Source organism: Falco peregrinus, chromosome 3, assembly GCF_023634155.1.
Source record: "Falco peregrinus isolate bFalPer1 chromosome 3, bFalPer1.pri, whole genome shotgun sequence".
NCBI classification, from domain to species: domain Eukaryota; kingdom Metazoa; phylum Chordata; class Aves; order Falconiformes; family Falconidae; genus Falco; species Falco peregrinus.
Window position 1 is genome coordinate 58,185,834 of NC_073723.1, and position 23,324 is coordinate 58,209,157.

General features: G+C 41.5%; 1 protein-coding gene across 1 annotated transcript in view; it reads right to left on the reverse strand.

The window, feature by feature from the left end:
* Positions 1 to 13,561, reverse strand: part of YES1 (YES proto-oncogene 1, Src family tyrosine kinase) — a 52,887-nt gene extending 39,326 nt beyond the window's left edge. Inside the window, exon 1 of the mRNA XM_055799526.1 lies at positions 13,375 to 13,561. The gene's annotated coding sequence lies outside the window, so the exon portion shown is untranslated. The remainder of the gene's footprint in view (positions 1 to 13,374) is intronic.
* Positions 13,562 to 23,324: the final 9,763 nt, after the last annotated feature.

Here is a 23,324-nt window from a genome sequence, read left to right on the forward strand (position 1 = left end):
TACCTAAGATCTCCCTGAGCAGCCCCAGCTCTCTCAGGCTTTCCTCACAGGAGAGTTGCTCCAGACCCCTAGTCACCTTAGTGGCCCTTTGTCAGACCATGTATGTCCATGTGTCCCTTGTACTGGGGCACCCAGAAGCAGACGCAGCATGCCAGGTGTGGCCTCACCAGTGCTGAGCAGGGGGGAAGGATCACCTCCTTAAGCTGCCAGTAACTGTTTTCCTGATGCATCCAGGACACCTCTGGCTGCCTTTCCTGCAAGCGCACATCGCTGGCTCACGTACACCTTTTCCATCAGGAACCCCAGGTCCTTTTCTGCAAAGTTGCTTTCCAGTTGGTTGGACCCTACCATATACTGCAGCCTGGGGTAGTTCCTCCCCAGGAGCAGGACTTGATATTTCCCTTTACTGAACTTCATGAGGTTCCCATCAACAAATTCCTCTGGTCTGCCAAGGTCCCTGGTCCCTCTGGAAGGCAGCACAACCCTCTAGTTTGTCAGCCACTCCTCACAGTTTCGTATCCTCTGCAAACTCGCCGAGGCTGCACCTCTGTGTGACCACCTCGGTCAGCAATGGAGGTGTAATACAGGACTGGCCCTGGTATGGAGCCCCACGCTACACCACTAGTAACTGGCCTCTGGCTGGACTTTGTGCCACTGCTGATGACCTTTGAGCCCAGCAGTTCAGCCAGTTTCCAGTCACTCTCACTGTTCACTCACCTGGCATGTACTTCATCAGTTTGTCTGAGGATGCTATGGGAGACCGTGCAGAAAACCTTACTAAAGTCAAAATAAACAATATTCATTGCTCTGCTCTCACCCCCCAGCCAGTCACAGAAGGTGATTAAGCATGACTTCCCCTTCATAAATCCATGCTATGCTGACAGCTCCAAATCAATTTCTAGTCTTTAATATTTGGAAGTTATTCCAGCTCCTGCTCCTCATCCTTTCCAATCTGAGCGTTTTTTTCTGATCTATACAATACACTTACTCATTAATAGCCGCACATCTACTAATTGGAGTGTCCTTAAAACAACTAACAATCTCATGGCACTGCTTAACAAACTACTTATTCTAGCCAGGCACTGAAGTAACAATGCTGCTTTTTTCTCTCCACAAATGTATCTAAACTAGTAGCGATGTTGTTGCAGCTGTAAGGGCCTAATGATCTCAGAGAAGCAAGAAAACACCCTCCTCCCCGCCCCCAAATATACTCACTACTTACTGTTGGGAAAACACCAGTTCACCAGGCATTGCATCCAACCACCAGAATTTTTCCCTCCTTTAAACTGAGAATTTTGTTAACAGTATCCTTTCTACACATCTAGTATAATTCCCAAGTTTTGTCAGGGTCTCGACAGAAGTAGCTCCTTTTCTCACATTTCCTGGCCTCCCTGAAACAGAGACATCAGGAATTTAGGGAGCATCTTCTCCACATGTTTTTTTCCTTAACTTTTTTCACCTTCTCTCTTCCCTTTGTAAGTGCAGCGAAGACATATCAGACCCCAAACTATGCTTAAGAAAAGGCCCACGCTTACACTTATCGGGGAAGAAAGAATGCACAGCACCAAATGCTCTGCATCCAAGTGATGGAGTACCTGTAAGGTAAGTGTCTTTTCAACCTCCACTAAAACTAAAAATGCAAAAAGAATTTCTGGCCAGCAAAGCAGCAATGCAGTTTTCCCAAACTCTGTCCAGTTCTACACATTTCCAGGTAGTGGATAATCTAGTGGCTGGTTTGGCTAAATGGTAGCTCAGCTCTGTAAGTCTTACAGTAATGGCACGTTACAGTTGTGGGTTTACACTGTATTACACATCCGACTAAGTATTTCAAACACATGCTGTGGCATTAAACTGAACTGGAAGAGCAGATTACAACATGAATCCTGTATCCTTTCGTCAATTTAGCAGCATACTGACAAAAAAAAAAAAAAAAAAAAAGGAAAAGAAAAAAGAAAAAAAGAGTCCATTTTAAAAGCAGTGTTGTACATTTGGCCAGGACACGTCTGCTGCAGTTCTGACATACCAAGGATGATTGCCTGACAAGTTTCTGGGGTACTAATGCTCTCTGCAGCCAACTGATTAACTAAAATAATTTAAACAAATCTGGATGTACTCCCAATCAGGTTATAACAATTTTCAGGCAGCTGAAGCCCCGGGTCAATGCTAGTTGACAGCATCCGTTTAAAAACTCTTTCACACTTGTGCTAAGTTAAATCAGCTTGGCACTCTCTCTGGTAGGCTATTGTCTCCTTAAAGTATGAGCACTATTCATCCAAGTGAATTGCTGCATTAAGGGGACAGTTGGCTGGCATGGGCAGGACAGGACTGATTGACAATGGCCTTAGTCACAAAGAAGTTGCAGCAAGAGTTCCTAAAAACCAAAGAGCAGTTAAAATCCTGAATAGATGAAGCTAGCTGATGACGACAAAAACACAGGATGTTTCCGGGAAGATGCCGGTGGTTCAATAAGCTTCCTAACTATGACTAATCTTAAAACAGTTCTCGTGTCTTATTTTGTAAATTATAGTGCCTCAAGTGCTTCAGAGAATTTCAGTTTACTACTTAACCCCTTAACACCAGCTAAATATTGCAGCAGCAGTTATTTGCGGAAGTTTTTTCTGCAGAGCTATGTATGCTAAACGGCTGAGAGCTCAGTGGATCTGCATTCTTCCCAGGGAGCAGATTTTATTTCATGTGAAGTGTTAATAAAGAAATGCGAAGCAGCATTTAAGGACTTGTCCACAAATTATTCTAAGGAGATTACAATGTTCTAGCCCCCCTTCCCTTTGTGAAACTTCAAAGAGAAAAGAAAGCCATACAGTGCTTAGGTCAAAATCATCACAGACTGCTGAACTGATTCATGATCCCCACAGATACCAGAAGCACTGAAAGAAAAACTTGATATGCAAGAGTGACAAATGATAAATTTTACAAGAAATATATCAGAGTATTATATAAGTAATCACTATATTTGAGTTCATTTTTCAAATACTATTTCTTCATTGTTTGTGTACACAATACAAATACTGTTGTGTAAAGCATAAGAAAAAAGATGCCAAAGGCACTACTGTCTACTGTGGAAGTTAGCAGGATTACTCCAAATACCACCGGCAAACACACGGGATAACATCTAGTCTGACTTTTGGTGTAAATGAATTACCCTCTTCCCATCTCAGCAAGAATACAGAAAGCCACTCAGACTGCCAGACTGTGCTGAAAATACAAAGTCCCCCAAACACCACACAACTTGTCATATAAAGCCTATTACATTTAAACAGTACGCACATCTCTTTCAGCTATTTAAGGATAAACTGCTTGAACATTCGTTAACAGCTTATAAAGCGTTTTGAGTTTTCTCGTGGTAATTCTTGTCATATAGACAGAGTTCATAAACTGATTGTAGCTTCTGTAAAAGATCTGTAGTCAAAAATAAGTAGCATCTTATTCACTGCTCAATGCAGTGCATTAGTGTAAGTGTATTATCTAATTGGAAAAAAGAAAAAGTCTTTGATTCAACTGTTAAATTAACCTAGCTGTTTTGAGCTAACAGATCCAATTTCATTGCCTGTAAAGGCAGGCAACACTTCTTTGTCTTCATTTTATACTCTAATGAAGTCTACTTGAATAGAGCTGCCTCCACTTACTCCAGAGGACAATTTGGTCCTTTTGTGTAAAGCTAATCCAGTTCTCCCTGAAGTCAAGGGGAATTTTGCACTTGGCTTCAGTGTGAAAAAGGATCACGTCCTAGAACAGCAATGCTAAAATATTTGTGAATAAAAATAGGTTCAGATTTTCCACTTCCTAATTAGCTTAGAAAAATTTATAAATATATACAGATATAATTGATTTGATGAAATAAACAATTTTTAAAAATGGAAAAAAATTAATCTCCATTTCAGTTTAAAGCACAGGAAAAGTTGTTTTACACAGCAATGTTTTTAAAAAGAGACTATAATCTCATTCAAACATTCTGACTGTAAAACTGTTACTATCTAATGCATCTGCCTCACCTTTTCAGTTTCAGAGTAACTGAGGTGGGAAAAGTAACAATCCTTCAGGTCTAGGAAATACTTTAAAGAGAAGCAACAGTTTAATGGCATGGTTTCCAAGCTGTAGAAATCATGCAGCAATAACGCTTACGAACTTCTCAATTCTCCATCAGTGCTGCCAGGGTTTCCTCAAGAGCGTCTTACACTGTGATCAGTCCACCTGCTCAAAAGTTTAAGCAGGTCACTCTGTTGGCCCGAACATGGTTTGATTCCATCACTTAAGTTACCTAGTTACCTGGCTACACTATAGGACATATAATGTAGTAAACAATGTTTACTTCTAAGTATTCATATAACAGCAAAAATAAAATAGCATATACCTGCACAGCCAAATTAAGTCACATGCTGACTGACCACATGCCATGTTTATAATGGAAAGTTACCCTTCTGATGGCATGTTTTTAATATTTAAATAAAGAAGTATTTTTTTAAAATTGTAACATCAATTTATATTCAGACCCAAATTTACTGTTAGGATAACCTGTATTAAGTTTAAATAATTTTTAAATCATGTTGTTAGCCACCAAACTTTTAAACAAATTCGAATCACCAAACCAGCATAGCTCATACATAACCACCTGGAATCAGAATTTGAACACCTACATAGCTGAGGTAACATAAGCTGTACAAGTGTAGAGGATCCCCTGCGCCAATTAATATCATTTAGATATTAATTCACTAGAATCCAAGAAACATTTAGAGAAGATAAGGTTAAAAGACAGAGGAGAGATTTTTGTTCATATTTTCAAAGAAAACAAAAATTTACAAGTATGAGATCTATCCATTCTAACACCTTAGAGGTTTTGGTGACCAAAATTAATTAACAAATTAAAGCTAACATTCCCTTTCTTAAATAAATCCAACAGATTTCAAACAAAATGTGTTTTGCATTTAGAATTATTGCCTTCTGTATCCTTATCTAAAAGGCAACATATTATTAACGTGTACTTTAAAATGTAACGGTGGATATTTATATGAATTTTGATCAGAATTTCAATTCGAATGCCACCGAACATAAATTAGAAAGAAAAAAAAAAAAAGTCTGGCATATAACTTGGGCTTTCATTGCTTAAATAGTTACATATATAGGTTAAAATAATTATTAAGACACTCTATCCTTACATTAAATACACATGCAGAAAATATATGCCCCTGGCAAAAAGCTAAGATTAGTGTAAACCTAATTTATAGCTACAGTCAATATATTTTACTGACCAGTACGACTCAACCTTTCTTTGGGAAAAGAACGAAGAAGCACAAGTGTAAAACTAAGTAAAAAGAATTTTAAATAACCATATAAAATCAAGGTGGCATGTTTGTTAACGTAAGTCATTTTGTATTAACTTAGCTATGATTTCACCATGTATACACCAAATTTAAATAGTATTCTGAAGGTATGGTAGACCTAAGCTGAAGCGGGGGGAAGTAATCAAAGGAGCCCTACATTTAACAACCAATGCAAATTAATTCCAGAATATTTAAATACACTTACTTTGTATAAACAAATCAAACATTTCCAGGGAAATAATTTTTTAATCTATAAACTATCACTTGTCTCATTTTACATACATCATAATAGCCTGAATCAATCAGTCCTACAGATTTCTACAGCATACAAGCTAAGAAATATTTCCTAGGATGCAAAAGACTGGTATCTTTAGCAATTACATAATATATATAATTACTCAGCAAGCTATTTTGAAAGCTTATCACTTTAAATAACCTCAACCACTATGACTTATGAATTAAGTATATAAATGTACTTAAAAGACAGTACAGAACTGTACTTGAAAGTAAAAAAAAAAGTGTCCATATATTGCATCTTAGCCTCTAAAGCCACATACAAGTTAGCATTTAATGTGTTTGTCTTCTGAAGTTGAGAATTTTGTACTTGCATTTTGCTCACTTATTTGAAGACCACAGAACTAAAAAAAACAACACAAGGATGTCCCAAAACATAACTTTTTTTTTTATTCACCCCCTACAGAATATTAATCAAATACGTTTCAGGTTTGAAAAGTAGGACTGCTGGGAAAAGGAATTTGACTCAGGAAAATTTCCCCAACTGACTAGTTGACAGCTCATGAATCATCCTGGTTTTCCCTTATTTTTCCTTCATGGGTAATCATTTTCAAAAGGAACAGTATTTTGCTCTATGATGTAAGTGTTCCTGAACGAAGTATTTAACTTTACTATGAAAACAGCAATAAACATGGATGTCCACAGTGAGATTTGTACACTCTTTTTTTCTCTATCCGATGCATGTTTTTCAGTTAGGTATGGAGGAGCTATTACAACCTTTAATAATCATTTAAACAAATAATTAACATTGGTATCAGTTAAACAAATCCCTCCCTCTCTTTGCTTTCGGGACTTCACCATTCTATTAATGTATCTTCTACCTAGAACTTGGGGGGGGAGGACAGGGGGCAGGATGTACCCAAAAAAACAAAACCAAAGAACATACTTTGGCAAAATTCCCAACTATCACATGCCTCAGAAACCTCAGAAAAAAGAGAGCACACTTACATTTTAAGATATTACTGCTGGAAGGAAACCTGCATGCTGTTTATTTAGAACAGGCAAAATCAGAACTGCCACCTGTTGTTGAAAGAATCCATTCTGAAATTTTCCCTTTAATGGAACTTCCAAAAAACTTTTACTTGAGATGTTAAGAATTTCTCCCGAAGGAGGCCGGGGAGGAAATAAAAAAGGGAGATAGTTACCTAGATGGGTTTCTGGTCTGATTCATGACAGCTGTTCTTTCAGTAGGCTTTACTTAATGAACACGTGCATCAAGGAGAAGCACTGTTACAATTCAGGATAAAAACCAAACAAACCTGAAAACCACAAGTCTTCCATCTCCATGCAGTACAGGACAGCCTTCTCACAAGAATGATACACAACTCACTTGGGCTGGTCATCATGCAAAGTAGAGAACTGTCTTTGCCATACAGATCTTATCTAAACATTGCATAAATTTGTATTGGGAAAAAGAAAAAAATTCCTGTATTTTCAGGTTCACCTGTCACTAAGTATTGCAAGATTTTCTATTAAGAGAAATTACGTACAAGTGCATAAGATACACTACTCCATACATTTGCAGCTTCATCATAGCACCAATATTAAGTTCATACCTTTAAGAAAGTGTGGAGTACTTCAGCTGAACTACTGGAATTGAAGCTAGTCACGAATACCGTGTATCAACAAAACCACCAGAAGTAAAATATTCTGCTGGCACATACTGTTTTCAGCTCAAGAAGTTATGGGAAAGGGGGCACAAAATACTCACTTTTATTACCATAAGCTTTCCTCCTATTTCATCTCACCCTTGCTTAGCCCTCACATAAATATAAATGTTATGTCTTTACAGATTTTCAAAATGTGAAGTTGGGTATTAGTTTTGGTGCAGATTTTTAAGATGTTTGGAGACCACTATTTTACACAAATTTCAGGCCTGCATGTTAATTCTGTTTCTCACTGACTAACCTTGTTAAACTTTTGACTGAAACATTACAAATTTTGTCTGTTAATATGCTTCTGAAAACCTTGGTTTGGAAATCAGTAAGGTAAGATTTTCATGTCAAACTGCAGACATTCAGAAAAACAGCATCAGAACCAAGGCAAAGAAAGGCGATACAAGAGAACTGAAAAACTAACTCGGAAGATGTACTACTAACTTATTTGCTATAAATACATTAAAATGAAATACAAAACTTTCGTATTTATGTTCAAATTTCCTCCTCAACTGCAGCTCTTTGTTAATGTTCTCTTTCCCACAGTTTGCCAAATGAATGCTGGTTTCAGATAAATGTATATTTTGAAAATGAGAATATTTTCTAGACATTAATAATATACTCATTTTTCAGTGGTGCATGCTTTGACCAAAGCCTTAACAGTGTTGCTCATCTTTGAGGCACATGTTCATTAAGTTAAGTCTATGGACAGGCCAGCCCGTTACACATCAGTCCGGAAGCCCATCTACCACAAATACCTCTGAGTCAGACCAGAGGTTCACCACTGATCTCCACCGTCTGACATGCTCGGCAGTCCTGGATGCTCAGGAAGGGAGCCTAAGAACCAGGAAAGCCTGTGGCCATTCTATCCTGTGCAGTGTCTTTTAGCTTCTGGACTTTGGGGTACTGTTGCTGGCAAAATAGGAGTATTTACATTGAATAAGCTAAGCTGTTAAAAACCAACCAGAAACAGGAAAAGCAAGGTATATAGGAGGACTTTGGAGGTGGTTTGTGGTTTTTTTTTGATTCTTATGTGGTTACAAGTGTCAGTCACAATTTTGGTCCCTCATAAAATGTTCTTGAAAAGCAAGCAGATACACATAACTCACACCTGGGTTTCCTTTGTCATATTTTAAGCATAAATTATTTTTTTTTTTTTATCTAACCATGCTAAAAATAACTTATTAAAACCAGGTTGTTCACTATTAGTTTTAAGTCATCTTTTCCTGGATGACTGCCAAAACAGTTATAATGCTATACAATTGCAATACAGAAGAGAGTCATAGTACCCTCCAATTACTCTTTAAATACCTCACACAAGCACTGCCTTTTCTTACAATTGTGAGGGCATTAAGTATGGTAGAAAATTTCAAAACCTTTAGCCCAGATACTGTATTTTGTCATCCTGAAGCTGAACTTCATGCGCACCACCAAGAAGTTTACTTGAACTATGGATAAACATTGGAACAGGACTGAACATGAACACAGTACTCCACTCCAACCCCTCTTTTGTAACGGGGCCATCAGTCCTGCTAAGCATACCTGACTGCAGTTATGCTCCATCATTCACACAATCAATAAAACACTACTACTGTCTCAGTTTTGCAGGATCAGAAGGTGCTTTGGCCATGTGCAAGCAAAGGAAATTAACCCCACTGAACCAAAGTCTTCCAATATGGCTTTAAATGTCTGATCAACGCTCCTGAAAGTTTCCCCGAGACAAAGTTAAAGGCGCCGATGTACAAAGATTTACTTACGTGAGTGGGTTGACTCAGCTTCACTGTCAATGGAAGTAAATGAAGTTATTCACTTTTGTAAACCTGGTCTACCTGATCCTAAAATCTGAACTGAAGGGGCAGCTAAACACTTCTGAAGAATCATTTCTTTTTCCCAGACTTCTGGTGTGAAAAAAACCCACAGAAACATGTATCATAAGCCACAGAAGTTTTCCATCCCCCTGAAGTACAAATTTGAAAGACGAATTATTTGAAGTTCAGTAGTGCTATCAGAATTCAGAATTTACGTAAACGTTGAAGATATGGACGCAATCAATATAGATACTTACTAGAATGTCTCATATAACATTTGTAATAGCGTTTGCCTTCCAAAAATACAAAGGTAAAATACAACCAGGTTAGCAAAAAAAGTTATCTAATTTCCTATGCTCCATCTTCGAGTACTCAAGAAGCTGAACTACAGATGATGCCAGTCTGAGGTTTCAGTGGTCATTACTTCCTCGGCACTCTCCAACCATACCCTGCAACATTACCTAACACTGCAGTCAAGAAAAATCGAAACAAAACCCTAATCTCAGCCACAACAGTCAACGCAGCCTTGGAGTCGTTTACCAACGATCCCTACAGCAGAATCCTGCTGGGCTGTGGACTTTGGACACAAACCAGGGCTAGTAATCCTCACAGGAGACCATCAGCTCCAGGGCTCATTTCAGCTGAGCACAACTTTGATCTGACTTGGGACACAGTGTGAAACCTGGTGCCCTATGCAGGTGCCTACCCAAACTATTTCCAGTTATCCTTTACATTTTTAAAGAATATGTGTTTAAATCTAAAGGGAACAAAACTCACGCATAAGTAATAACGTTTACTTACTTAAGTTCTAGCATTAATGTTGCTATCATCTAGATCTCTGATCCTGCCATCAGCTGTGCACGTTAACTCTACCTAAGGGTGCAGTCCCGCTCATTTCAATAACTTGCTTTGGTGCCAGTTTCTGCTTTGTTGCATTGGTACTGTTAAGGATAAACGCCCATAGGTGGAAAAGGCAGTAAGAATGACCTCTTAAAAATTAAACTTGTCCTACAGTTAGTTGACAGCATCTTTTCAGCATGACTTCTCCCCTACTAAATTCAGCATACGTATGGGAATTTGTCCAGGTTTGCCTTCAAAACCTGGCAATTAATAACACAATCTGGAACCCTACTGCTCTAAGTCACTGGGTTTTGAATGCAGCTGGGGACTGTAGTGACTGAAAGAAGTTACCATATGGCAACCCTAAAGCAGTTTGTATTAAAAAAAAAAAATATTAAAGTTCAGTGGTTGCCACATCATAAAATCCATCACTATAAAACAGCATCCTACTGGCATTCTTAAGGAGAAGAAAAACAAAGTACGTACCAAGAACAAGCTATTTACTTGTATTTGGAGGTAGTTCCTCCAGGACAAAACCTAAACCATTCTGTTACAGTAGTTTGAGAAAACTACATTTCTCCCTCACTAATCAATCTGTTACACCAACTAGCAGAGGACTTCCAGTACTAAAAGCCTGAAATCTTTCACAAGGGCTTCACAGAAACCACAGACTGTGCACGTATGCACAGAAGGCGTCCTATCTGAAAAAGGCTGCTTGATGTGACGCAGCAGAATAAGGATGCTTTCCTCAAGTAGTCTTTGTGTTAATTCTGACACCAATTTTTAAATTAACATCAAGGCAGCTTACTCGAACTGCGATCAAAATACGAGGCAAAACAGTTGGATCCAAGTAGGGAATACAGATGAAAGAACATATTTCTTTTAACTAATGGTTTGAACACAAGGAATTATCTGTTGCAAATAGATAGCTCTGTCCACAGATAGTGCATATAGAAACATAAAACCAAGCAGTTAATAAAGTAAACTTTGACCACATAAACTGGCATGTGCCACACCACAGACTTTCACATCACTCTCACATGACGGTCACCATTTATTGGAGCAAAGAGAGTGCTGATTTCATTCTTCAGGAGCTGCAGAAAGTATTCAAAGCTCAAAACAAAGAGTATTCCTCGAGTGCAGAACCACAGTTCTCTGCTCTGCTACATGAATACTGATAAAACCCCTAAATCGTGAACTGCAGGTTTTCAATAGTTCTGTTACACAGTATGCAGCACAGCAAAGATTTATGATGTCTTTTTCTAGCAATTTCAAATAACATTGCAACTTAAACGTACTTCCAATTTCATTCATTTCACAGCCAAAGAACTGTTGTTAGGCAATAAATATCCCCCTTGAAATTTTCTCTTTATAATACAAAATACAGATTAAAGCTACCTTGGGCTCACTACTCTCATTCCAAATTAAGTTCTTCAGATTTCAAAGAGGGGTCCAAATATTAAAAAGTTATTGAAAACTAGACCAGTAGTGCTGCACGCAGCAATATCAGGGAGGCCTCATTTCCTGCATCCATTTCCAGCTTGAGATAAGCGTTGATGTGAATTCTCTGGTGTACTGGTTAAGGGCTCTCTTCTACCTGGCTTCCTTATTTTCACAAATTTGGTAGAAATTGCTTACCTGGGAGACCTCTGCTGCCAAATTTGTTTGAAAGCATCTAACAGCCAGAAGAGCCTAATGAGGGACTGATGGCACAGATACTGCAGTTGCATTTCAGCTGTACCTCCTGAGGAAATAAAGCTAAAGAAACCTGTGGAATAATTACCATCAATCACTGCTATCAACTACTGTCACCTTTTCACATGCCTGGTGTCGTTGGATCTTTTTCTTTGAAATTCAGTATAGCACCAGTGCTGCTCTCCTTCCGCTCGATAATGGACACTACCTCATTCCAAAACTAATTCTGACACCCTAGCTGTGCAAAACACACCCATAGTCTCTGCTCCATGTTCAGCAAGAACCTCCTATAGCTAAATTGACTGACACAGGAGAAACACGAGTGGAAGTACAAGGTTTTGCTGTTTGGAAAGGAACAGCTCTTTACACCTATGAAGCCTGCAGAAACATTGAGTTATGGCAAAACCGTACTACCTACGGACAGAGATACTGCACGCATAATAGACAAATTTTATTAGAAATCTCTCTTCAAGGGCTTACTTTCCAAAACTGAAAGGAAAAGGCTCTAATGTAAACTTTTGTATCTTGCTTCCCTCACCGAATGCCAATTTTGCTTGAAAAATTTGCCTGAAGTTTCATTCAGCTGTTTAAGAATTATTAAGAAAAAGACAATACACTTTGCTTGGCAACACACTCTGAGTTTTAAACCAGTTTTGGAACATTCTGCCAGTTTAAATAAATCCAAACATCTATTTTTTGATTAATGACCAGCCTCTGCTTAGTGTTGAATCCAGCAGGTACGTCTCAATACACCTTCTTAACAACATGAGGTTGAGAAATATTTCTGTCCCGGTTTTCCTGGCACAAAGCAGACCGTGCCCACATATGGACATCTGTAACGGACCATTCCGAAATGAATGCAACAAACCCGTGCGTTTGCACTGTGGTACAACGGGGAAGATGCCACGCTAGCCCTCGGCCCGAGGGATGTGCACACAGCAAGCCTGCCTGCGGGTCCACGCAGCGCGGAAAGTCAGGGACAGCCTCGGCTGGCACAGGGGCCTGCATGTGTCCCGCACGCTCCCCAAGCGTGAGGAAGTCAAGGAGGCTTAGAAAAGTGATATGACTGAACACTGAAATTACTGACTCGGAAATTTAAAGCAGTTGCGTTCCAGCTCAATGCAAGGAAACAAACCAGAACAATGAAGGGGGAAAAAAATAATATAAAATAAAATAATTCCACTCAGGCCAAGCTACAGAAAACTCGCAAATCTGTTTCCTGGATTCTGCCCTTCTGCATCCTGGAGCCCCGGCCGGCCGTGCGGATACTCGGCCGCCCGCGCCCGGGAGCCGAGCCGGGACCGGGTTACGCCGGGTGCCGCACGCCCCCGCCGGGGAGCACCCGCCCCGCAGCGCCCCGCGACCACGGCAGCCGGCGGGGAAGGGGCCGCGGCGGCGGGGACGCGCGGCGCTGCCCTCCCCCCCCCAAACTTCGTTCCCCTCCGCCCGCCCCCCGCGGCCAGCCCGGCCCCGGGCAGCGCGGAACGCCGCGGCTCCCGCCCGCCCGACCTCTCGGCCCCGCGGGCGGGGGCGCGGGCCCGGAAAAAAGTTGCTGAGCAACTTTCTGCAGAGGAAGGGGCCGGGGATGAGGGACGCCCCCCCCCACCCGGGGCGCGGCGGCGGGGGCCGCCCGGCGGGGAGAGGCCGGGGGCGGGCGGCCGGGGCCTAGCGCCTCGGCGGGCGCCGCCGCCATCGCGGCCGCCTCTCCCGCGGGGCGGGGGAGCGGGGACGCGGCCGGGGCCTCACCTGCCTCTCCTCGGCGTGGCGGGTGGGAGAAGGAGGGGGGGTGGAAGGAAGCGGGCCCCCCCCCCGCTCCTCCCGGAGCCGCGGCGACCCGGGGAGGGAAGGGGGGGGAGGAGGGGAAGGGAGGAGGGACGTGGAGCAGGAGGAGGGAGCCGGCGCTCCGGTGCGTGCGGGGAGCCGGAGCCTCGCTGCGGGAGGAGGAGGAGGAGGAGGAGGAGGAGACTCCCCGCCCCTACGGCCGGGCTCTCCGGCGGGCACCGCGGCCCCTCCTCCGCCCGCGCTTCCCCCCGCGGCCGCCCCATGCGCCCCGGGCCAGGCTCGCCGCGCCTGCCGGCCGGGGCAACGACTCCGTGCCCAAGTCGGAGGCCGTGGGGGGGGGAGCCGGGCGGCCCCTGCGGAGCCGAGCCGGAGGCGGCCCTCTCCTCCGCTCCACCGCGCACGGAGTCAACATGGTGGATGCGCCCGGAGCAGCTGCTTCCCCGGCGGGCCCGTGGTGCGGGGGCGGCGGGGAGGGAGCCGGGGCTTGAGCTGCAATGCCCCGCGGCTCCGAGGGCGAGGCGTGGGCCGTGGCCTGCCCCCGTCCCCGTCTCCCCGGGCTGGACGCGGGGCTGGGTCGCGGGACCCTTATCGGGCTAAACATGGGGGGGGCGGCCGAGCCGCGTGGTTGCTCTCCGCCGCCCGCCGTGTCGGGCGGGAGGCCTCGGTAAGCCTCTCGGCAGGGGAAAGCTGAACCTGAGAGATTTCGGCAGCGGGAGCCCTGCGGCGTGGTGGGGGAAAGGCGGACAGAAATAACTTTAAAACTCGTCAACCAGGCATCTCCAGGTGGGCCAGGGCTTAGGCCGGGTGAGCTTCATGCCTTTGGGTCAAAACCCTGCTGAAGTGCAGGGGCCGCGGCGGCGGGCGGGCGGCTCGGGGCAGCCCCGTCCTGCTCCACCGCGCAGACCTGTCGCCCTAACACTCGGCAGACAAAGGACAAGCCTGTAAATAACGCACCAGTAAGTCCGTGGTATTCTGTGTTACGGCTTTCCCACTCGTCGCAATTCCAGAAGTCAGCGTTCCACATTTTAAGGAAGAGAGCGTTGGATTTGTGTCAAGGTGGGCTTTACGGAGAAAGGTCGTTCAAATGCATCTAGCCTTCAGAACTGCAGACTGCAAATTGCCCTAAAGAAGCAATGTTCCTAAAGTTTACATGGGCAAACTGGCAGTTCTCATTCAGCATTAACTTTATTGTTTTCAGTTCTCTAATAGCCAAATTTGACACTGGAATAGTGTTCACATCTCTTGCCTCTTTATTTGGTTCAAAGGCTGAATATGAAACCATTGTTCACTAATGATAATAATACAATATATTTTTAATCTTTAAAAAAAATTGAACAGGATGTCCAGTTTATCTTCCAGGCAATGCTGTGGAGTAAAGCCATCTGTATCTTTTAATTTAAGATAAAGCATTTGCTTTTACAGGACCGTAAATACACGAAGCAGTTAACAAAGTACAAAAAAGTTAAAAGTGTTTTGGATTTGGAGACTCCTTACCATAAATTGTACACGTGTAATCCTGTTAGAGCAGTGGAGTTTAACATGTTCCTGTTCAGTCAGGAGCCTAAATAGCATTATACAGAACTGATTTTTAATATTGAAGCCAACAGTGAGTTTTACAAATTGACCTGGAGCATGAATTATTCGACTGAGGAGGAGGTCTAGCAGGCTGGTCAGAGCACTGGGTCTGTTGTGGCTTCAAGGCACCGGCTGGGCTTACAGTAGTCTTGAGTGAGACCAAGGTTTGACCTGTATCAGTTGCGGGGTTTTTATACACAGGCAAACAGTGTTGGGTAGTTACAGCACAATGGTAACTGGAAAATGGAATAAGCCCCAAGTATGTAATCTTCTTCATTATGCTTCAAAGTTACTAGGATTTTTTTAAGAATTTTTTCAGCATTGGGCTAAAACTTTGTAGCTTTTGGCTATTTTTTTGGTGAAAAGCTATATGGTTTTAAGGCATATTGGCTCTTGCTAGCTGTCACTGCAATTTGACTTAAAGAGTTTCAGGCCAGGGACTGATGGATGGGATTACATAGCTGTCCTTTCTCCCAGCACCTGGCTGTGCCCACATGGCACAGAAAGGTTTGTTGGGTTTCTCAGTTCATCACACCTCTCCCATTGCTTTTTCTCCTTAGGATGAATATAAGGAATAATTTTGTGGGCTTCTGAAAGACAGAGCCATTAACTGTGGCCTCCACTTGCTGTCTTAAGTGTGTATATGTGTTATCAGCTGCCACAGAGTACTGGGGCTACACCAGTAATCAACTTCGGTTGATCGTGGAGGGACCAGTGCACATAATTTCAGGCACAGTGTGATTAAAATAGCAGAACAGTTGGGGAGAAGATGAGATGACCAGTCCCATAACTGACATCAAGCTCAGAACCACGCCATATGGGCATGAAAGAATAGATTAAGTGTTTGAGTCGGGAGTCTTGGAGGCTAGACATGCTTTCATTGCAGTGGAAAAATTGACTGCTGCTTAAATTGTCTTGCACTTGTCACTGATAGTCTGAGTGTTCCTCATTTTTATAAGGAAATGTTGAGCAGGTGACTTAAAACCATCAAACTGCTGGTGGTTCAGTCCATTTAATCCTGCAATTAATGGAGGGGACCTGGGGCATCATTGCCACCTTCTGCCTGCGAGCCAGCCTGCAACCTGTTGCCACATTTTACTTAGTTAAAATTCCCTTATGCTGCTGCACTGCTGTCACTGAGTGGGTGCGCAAATCTGTTGCAGTGCTGTGAGCACTCTGAGCCGTGCAGGTGGACTGACACTGCTTGGTATTTGTTCAGGAGGCATCAGCTGGAACTGACACCAGCTCAGCTGTGAGTCAGCCAAAGCCGGTGCCTGCTTTTAGGAATTTCCCACCCCTTCTGCTCTATTGGTTTAAATTAATATTTTTATTTTGTCCAGGAAAGAGAGGAGCTACCCTCATATACTGTAGTATGGCTGGAACATGGTGCGTGATGCTTACTGCTGTAGGGGTTCATTGCGGCTGTTTGCTGGATACAGTTTCCCAAATAGCCCTTCAGACAGGCTCAGCATTCACCAACTCCTCCTTTTTTAGTTGGCATTAGCATAGTCCTAAATATCTATGCAAATGGTACACAAAAAATGCCTTCCTAAATGTAGGGTATCTTTCAGAATTCTCATATAGTTGAGTTAATTTCTAAAGAACATGACCATTTATGTTTAAACAATCCTTAACATTTGTTTTTTCTGTTCGAATTAATGATTGGTAGGATCAAGTACATACTATGCCAGAGGAAGTATTTTTAGGATTATAAGGGGGAATACAGATGTAAGAGCAGAAAGAAAAAAAGGAGGAACAGAGGAATAGAGATGGAGGAAGGCAATATTTCAGGTATTGATGTGGGTTCAGTGATTCACAATTGGGAATGCAGGACTTGTATCCTGCTATTTTGAGGGAGATGGGCAGATTGGTGTTCTGAAGATACATGCCAAAGGTTAATCTATGGCATATTTTATAGTAATTTGGAAACATTGAGACCTTAATGAAAACACTTGGTGGAATTGTTTTCCAATAAATCGGAATAAATAGAAAAATATTGTAGTGGTTCATGGTCTCCTGAAACAATTTTTTCTTTTAAAAGATAGAAAAAGTTCTTCTGGACCTAAATTCATTCCTTCTGAGAAATAGCTATCGCTTACTCTTTGAAAGTGTGGAAAACTGGTATTTTATAGCAGCATCTCCTAAAATTCATGGACCGAGTTCCCATTGCTCGTTGTACTGTGTGATCCTATTACAAAAAGCAATTCTTCTTGGAATTGATTAGTATTAGTCACACCCTTTCTTTTAAGCACTTGCATCACTGTTTTTAAGAATAGGTTTAGCAAAGCATGGGTAGTTCTTCTGAATCTGAATATTCTAAGTATTAGTCGAATAGGTGGGTAGTTTTTGTTTTGTCATGTTAATTTCTTCAAGTGAAGCTATTAATGAAATAATTGATTTTTTAAAGTGAAGCATATTCCTTGAATATAATGCAAATTACATATGAATATAGTAGTTCAGTAAGGAAATGGAGTGCTAAGTCACTGGGTGATGTATCTGTCATCATTTCCTATTCTGAAGCAAGTATTCCATTTAAGGTTTATGTTAAACTTCAAAATTTTTTGTCACAGATGCCCCATTTTGCCTCAAAATAGTTCTGCATTTCCAAATGCCCGGGATCTTTGTGTTCGGTGTGCACATCTATTTGCAAGATTAAATATTCCATTCTTTCTCAAGTAATATTTCTGTTTGATCTTGTGTAACATGACTACCTACTTATGCATATTATACTTTTAGCAAGTATGTGGAGGGTTCTTTTTGAAAAACATTGATTCAAACACTGGTTTTGAGATTATTTAAAGTTATTTTTGAAAGCATGCTAGACTTGAAAAACCTTATACTTCCAAACCTGTTGCTATTCGTGTCACATCTAGTTATATCAGACATGCTGGATTACATTGTATAATGAAAGCTGTATTGCTGTACTCTAATCTTTATCTCTTTTTATCAGATCTCCTTTGAATTGCGCATGAGTATTGCTTATGGTTACTTAAAATAACTGCTGCTTTTGTTTCAAGGGCAGTGCCACCTATGATGAACACTTAACACTCAACCCTTCTTTGGCAGCAGCTACACATCCTGTATCTTTGGTTCTTGCATGATTTAATTTAGAAGCTGCACAGACACATTCATTCTTTTGTCATTTAAATTTCATGTTTGAAAAATCCAAAACTCATGAAATCATACATGTCCAGAAAAATTTAATGCAATTACTTGGGCACTGTGCTCTTCTGAGAGATCTGGAACATCTGCTTTCCTCCTCACAAAGCGGGTCATGTACTCTTATTCAGAAAGGAAAATGACAAACAGTAGGAGAAAAAGAAGTATGTGTGGTAACATTGACCTGAACTGACTTTGGTTTTGACATCACTGCTAGTCGTTAATAGCCTGTAAGAGACTTCTGACCTCATTTGGTAGACAGTATGAAGGAGCAGTTTCTGCTGACTTTGGGAGACCTGCACATACTTGTTATCGGTTATACTTGTTCTGTTATTCTTGTGCTGACTGCCTAAGACATTACTATGGAAGAAACACTTCATAAGGTTATTAGCTGCAAAATCCAAGTTAATACAGCATTTAGGGAGTGCTGCTAGGTGATTCTGCATCAGTCTTCTCTTCCAAGGCACCCTGAATTTTAGCTATGGAACACACATGCTGTTGTGGCGCTTTTATGCATGACTTCATAAAATGAAGCCAAGTGAAACAGAGTTAGTCAACTTCTTTTTTACAAAGGCATAGCAACTATATACAGAGTCTTAATGTGGCCCTGTGGGACCAGCCTTTCCTAATCAGCCTCTGTCCACCCCATTGTAGTTGTCCCTGTTGTATTCCCCTATCTTATTCTCTTCATCATCATCAGCCAGTAGTTTGTTCTTATGCTCAGCCATTCTTGAGACTCTGTACGGTCCTTTCCTCTGGGCTCCCACTCTGACTAAAGATGGACAAATTCCTCAGGCCTGTATCAATGCCCTTTATTATGCATTTAGTGCTTAACAGATCTTCAGTTTTCCATGCCAGGTTGTTGTTATTCTTGCCCTAATGTTTTGAGGATAATTGTCTGTCACAACCCTGGGCACCAGAAAGCCTGCTTTCTTCATTTAGAGGTGAATGTGATGAAGTTTATTACTTTGGGAATAATTCCGGGAACAAAATCATCCCCTCAGTCTGGGATGCCGGACAAATCCTTAGAGGAGAGCTTCAGTCAGGATGGGGCTGTTCACTGTCATGGTGTTCACTGTTACAGGTGGACATAACTGTTGTGCACCATTTAGAGATCTCAGAAAACTAGACAGCTGTCGAATGTGTGGTTTTCTTCTCAGCATGCTCTGTGTCCCTGTGTCCCTGTTGTTTCTTTCCCATCTTCTATTTTCTCATGACCATTCCTTCAGCTGGAGCTTACAGTCCCCTCAGGTCTGCTGGCATAACTACAATTGTAGTTTTTTTCCTATTTTTTGTAGTTCTGCCAATGTGATCTTAGTCAATTCAAGTCTCCTGATAGTTTTCTAAAAACCAAGAGTATGTTGATGCAGCTTTGCTAGGGAGTGACATACATACAGTTATGCTCACTGGCATGAGTAAAGAGGTAACACCACAGGGAGGAGGCCAGTGACTTCTTATCCCACCTCAGCTGCAGCCAGAACAGTCTAAATTTTCTGAAATTTCAGAAAGTAGGAAACCCCGGTGTAATTGCATTAATAGATGAGAAGAGAGCAGTGGTGATGGGGAATAGGAAAGACTAGATTGCTCTGTTTCCCTGGTGTTTAACTGTTACCTGGCTCTTCGCGCATCTCTCTCAGTTCCCACCCCACTCCAGATGAACACCCTTTGGTTTCCTTATTGCTATCTGCTTTGCTGCCCTGAAGCAACTGCAGTCTCTTCCATTCTTCCCTGACAATCTGTGTCTGGGTGAATGAGAGTCATGAATGAGGTAGCCGAGGTAACAACTACTCAAGAGGCACTTGTGGAAAACCTGATTTTTAAAATCTGAAAAACACATTAAGAGATGGGATAAGTGTGGGTCCATTAGAAGCAGTTGTCTATAACCACCCAACTTCAACTTCTTAGGCTAAGATTGTTCTTGGCAATTGCCTGCCTCACTGCTCTGACACTTGGAATGTGAAAATCTGCTGCTTTCTCATGCTAGGAGGAAGCAACTTTGCCAGCTGAGTTGTAGAGAAGCACCTCCACTTCCAAACTGGACACAGTCCTTTGAATTTTAGCAAGTCTCCCATGCAGGTGTCAGAGATATATGCATTTTGCAGTATGTGTTAATAATACATCCACATCTGACCTGATGCTAAGTGAGCCTCTGCAGAGTCTCACTTCGCATGTAGGGGCTTAGCAGATCTAAGGTGAATTCTCCAAAACCTGTCTGCATATCTTCCCACAAGTCCTACTCACCCAGGAAGATGGAGTTGTTTCGTTCCAAGGCTTAAAAGGCTAAGCCAGCATTTCTTTGCGATTAGATAGGCACGCAGAGCTGGAATGGACCTCCCACCATGCAACAACTATTGTGGGAAAATGGTAGCAGCTTTTCCCTTCTCCAACACTTGCTTAAAAAGAAAAAAAGTACAGGAACGAATAAATAAGGAAGACTACTTCCAAGTTGTTCCTCTTTTTCTTCTGCAGGCTCCGGATTTGTCCTGTTGTTTTATCACCATGCTTCTTGAGAATCTGGCTCTTGGGGGAAAGGAGCATAACAGAAACCAATCGGAGCCCCCTCCATGAGTGCTGAAGTCGGTGATGAAACATCATGGCTGCTCAGAAGCTTTCCGTTCATCTTCTTCAGAAGGGAAAAAAGGGCTGATATAAAGGTTCAGGAGAACTAAGTACACGCCATGAATTCAGAACTAGAAGCTATAAAAAGGATGATGTAAAAAAAATATTTTTAAGAAAGGAGAGTATTTACCAATACACATTTCTCCAAATTGTGAGCTATTTTCAGAAAAAATATTCATTATTATTGATTAATTTAATAAATTGTAATGATGGGTTAAAAAGATAAATTTATTATTCTCATAATAATGAGGCAATGCTAGTTAATAATATGCAGACAAATGTAGCTAAAATACATGGCGTTAACGATTGCATTAGTATGGCTGACATGGTGACATGGTGCTTCCTTCTGCTTGTTTTTCCTTTCACTTTTGGTTAAAGTGGGATTTTCCAAAGCACAAGAATTTAGTTATCCTACTCCTCGTTCCTTCAAAATAGAGCCTATTGAAAGTCAGACTGTGTGTTCTACGCTGTCCCATCTTTTTGCTTTTGTTTTCTAATTGGGGAGGAAAAAAAAACCATGGAAAGTTAAAAAATATTTTTGTTTTAAAATGTGGGCTTGGGACATCTTTGATGCATCATCATAACACAACTAGAAGGAACTCTATTGTTCTCGATGGAAAATGCAATCCATTCAGGAACACCAGATGATGGGGGAAATGAGGGACCTAAACCATGACAAACTCATGATGAGTAATGACAAACCATCCTGAAGAAAAACATTTAGATTCGCTTGGACAGTTCAAAACATTTCGGATTCTTTTTTATTTTCCCAAAAGGGATTACATTGTTTTGGCATAACCAGCTTTTTCCTGTGGAAAGAAGTCAATATTACAGAAACCACTTTTCTATTAAAAACTATGAACAGAAAATTCTGGAGCAGCAATAGAGGGAAGCAGTCAAGCCAAAACCAAGCACATTTGAAAATGTCCTCCCTAGAGAACCTTATGACCACTCCAACCTAGCAATAAGAATTTTATATGAAGGTAAGTATATTTCACAGACACCAAACATAGTGTAATGAAATCCATGTGGCATGACTTAATGTGTTTCAACATATTTGAAATAATGCTGTTTCACAGGGACACTTGAAAACTGTTTAAAAAATGTGAAAGAGCTGTGCTGGAAGGCTTGGGTCTTTGAGGTGAAAAATCACATCTGAGGTTTCACAACTGATTTGCTAGAATTGGGCATTTTTAAAAAACTGAGCACTGCTTTTTTAAAAAAAAAATCTCTGTCCACCACACAAAAGTTTGTGTTTAGAAGCATACTTACAGCTTTAGAAACAGGCCGCAAAATTTGTTATTTAATACTTAGAAATTTACTGCTAAATTTGGTTTCTAAAAAAAATGGGCACAAACCTCTTTTTAACAACAGCAACGTATTTTTGAGAAACATACAGGATGTGGTACTCTTACTGAATTTTTAGGCTATGGGTAGTTAAGATAACCTGTCAGGCCATTTTATAGCCTTGTAAAAGTGGCTGTGAGTCGCTGACTTTCTAGAACTGATGGTCATCTCAATGTCTGTTTTTCAGGACAGCTTCTGCTCTAAATGTGACAAACTTTGTCCTGGCTTCTTTTGTATCTGGGCAAGCTTCATCTTGACAGTAGTGGGTAGAAGACAGAGCCTGTTATTTCCCATTGCCCAAATTAATTACATGTTTTTCTGAGTATAATAAAGGAGTGATGCACCAAGTTTATGAGAAAAAGTGACCAACAGACCAGCCAGTATCAACTGCTCTGACTATCACCACCTCTCAGATTTCACCCACGCTTCAGCCCAGTCACTTGTGCCAGATCAAAGTGTCCCATATTGATCAGAAGGCACCAAGAGATGGGGATTGCCCAGCATTGGGTGGCACAGGTTTAAGGGACCAACAATCAAGAAGAGCAGAGCAACAAATCAAATGAGGTTTGTTTGAATATGACTGTTTGTTTGACAGGTGTTTGAATACTACTGTTGGCATCACACCTGTTGGCACATCGATCATTTGGTCAGCTAAGTTTTATGATCTTTCACCTGGTTCTTGCAGGCATGTATCTTTTTTTGTTGTTGTTCTTTGTGTGTAAAGTTTTCATAATGGGATGCTAGTCCCCGTGGTGGGCCTGGTAGGTGTTTATGTAATAAAACCTACAGTAATATAGACAACCCTTGCCAATCTGATGTGCAAAATAGCCACTAACAACTCTGAGCTTCATCACACCGCAGGGAATGCAGGGTGAGCTATTGAAGGGCCCAGGGCCATTGTAGATTTATGCTGATAAAATCAGAAAATGCTCTACTTGCTGCATGATATCCCTGGGAATGTCTGGGAAGTCAAATTAAAATGGAAGAGTAGATTTCATAGCTGAGGGCTTCCCCTTGAAGCACTTGTGGTTTTTCACTAGGTCAAAGAAAACAAATTACAAATGGATCCCGCTGAGGTTTGACAGATATTTTAAGGGTATTAAGGTTTTTAGTCAACATCACCTGACAAACAGTGTTGTTTATTAATAGATTCAGTGTGTTTCAATATAATTTTTCTCGTCTTTTACCACTCTTGATGAGGGTTGTTTTTTTTC